Below are 1,625 nucleotides of genomic sequence, written 5' to 3'. Positions count from 1 at the left end.
CACAAGTTCCACTATGTTTTGTGTTCATTTTAGTTTAACTCCCTGTACCTGCTAGTAGGTACCAATGTCTTCGGTGTCCCTGGAATGGTCAGATGTGCCCCCCTCTGATACCAGCCAAGGGTCCTCGGTTGCTGTGAAGTCATTTCTTTAGCTATGATTCTAAGGTGTCACTGTCCTGGGCTGGGATGTTAGAGGTGGGGCTTCCAGAAGGCCTACCTTGGCCATGTCCACAGAGATAATAGACTGCCTGACCTAGTTACCTCCAGGGTGGAAGCAAAGGGGGAAAAAAAAAAGTTTTTCACAGTATCTAGGAGCTATTCTACGTGCAGCAGTGCTGTCTGTCCTGTGTGACTAAGCCCCTGTGTCCAACTCCACCACACTTGACCTCTACCTGCAGTGCATGAAGGGCAGAGACTACCACCACCCTCCGCAGCATCCTCTCCATGTGGCTCACCAAGTAGCCCCCAGGTTCTGAGCTGCTCGCCTGTTCTCCTGGAGTTGGGTTCCATGTTCTTGTCATCTGAAACAAAGAAGTGAATGAAACAAGCAAAAACCAGTGGCAATGTTTATTTGAAAAAGTCCAAGTGAAGAGTTAGGGGGAAACTGGCTCTAAGAGCAAATTTGGGCCAAGTTAAAGAGATAAAAGTATAGCCTGGAGAAAGCAGGGCAGGCTATGGAGAGGAAAGCCATGATAAAAGTTCTTCTTGGCATCTGTGTCATTGTATTTCACTCAAATTTTGAGGAAACGCCCAAGAACTTCTGCATCCGGGTCCTGAGAGGCGGTGCTAGGATCCCATACCTCAGGTGGATATCAGGTCCAGGAATCCTGAGGAAAAGCTACAAGAGTTCTCAGGGGAAGGCCACGTGCAGGGCTTTGGGAACTGTTCTGCGCATGTGTCCCAGATCTTGCAGCTAGCAGGCCAGGCGTACTTCCCCAGCCAGCTTTGCCACACCCTGAGCTCCTGTATCAGCGCTAGGATTAGCATAAACTGAGCGCCAGCACAGCGGCAGAGCACTGGTAACAGCATTGCGTCGAAGGCTTGCACTAAATGCTGTTGCATTTCCTTGCTACTCTCCTGATACCTTCTGTCTCATCAGCCTGGCTTCCTTTTAGTTACTGAAGATGAAACCCGAGGCCTGTGCACAGAGCTGTATCCTCAGCCACAGGGTCTCCTTAAGTTATTATGTTGCCTGGACAGGGCTCAACCCTGCTCAGCCTCCCAGAGTGCTGAGATTACAGGTGTGTGCCCCCACAGCTGGCCTAGTGCAGTTGACTTCAGCAAACTGGAACTCAGTTTTTCTGGCTTTTGCTATTTATGGACTGTATTACTTGCATTTTAGAAGATGGTATTAAAAGAGTCTGAGCAATCTTAAGAAACAATCTAATGCTTTTGACAGGGGAGGTTTCTACTGTAGATGTGACATTGCCAGGATATAAATAATTTTTAATTTCTGTGAGCAAATTTCTTTTAAATTTCATCTGAATAAGTCTTACTGGGTCTTTAAACAAAAAAAAAAAAAAATTAAGGTATGATTATCATGCTAGACATTTGTCTTAAAAAGAGCTCCACTTTTCTCTGGTGGTGTGAGCTCCTTAAAGCACCCTGAGCTCAGCACGTCCATCC

General features: G+C 46.9%; 1 protein-coding gene across 1 annotated transcript in view; it reads left to right on the top strand.

Moving 5' to 3' along the window:
- Pkp2 (plakophilin 2) overlaps positions 1-1,625 on the top strand; it is an 82,054-nt gene that overhangs the window by 24,700 nt on the left and 55,729 nt on the right. The window lies entirely within an intron of this gene.

This window comes from Octodon degus, unplaced genomic scaffold, assembly GCF_000260255.1.
Source record: "Octodon degus isolate 3935 unplaced genomic scaffold, OctDeg1.0 scaffold00047, whole genome shotgun sequence".
Taxonomy (NCBI): domain Eukaryota; kingdom Metazoa; phylum Chordata; class Mammalia; order Rodentia; family Octodontidae; genus Octodon; species Octodon degus.
This window is presented reverse-complemented; position numbering and strand designations above follow the sequence as displayed.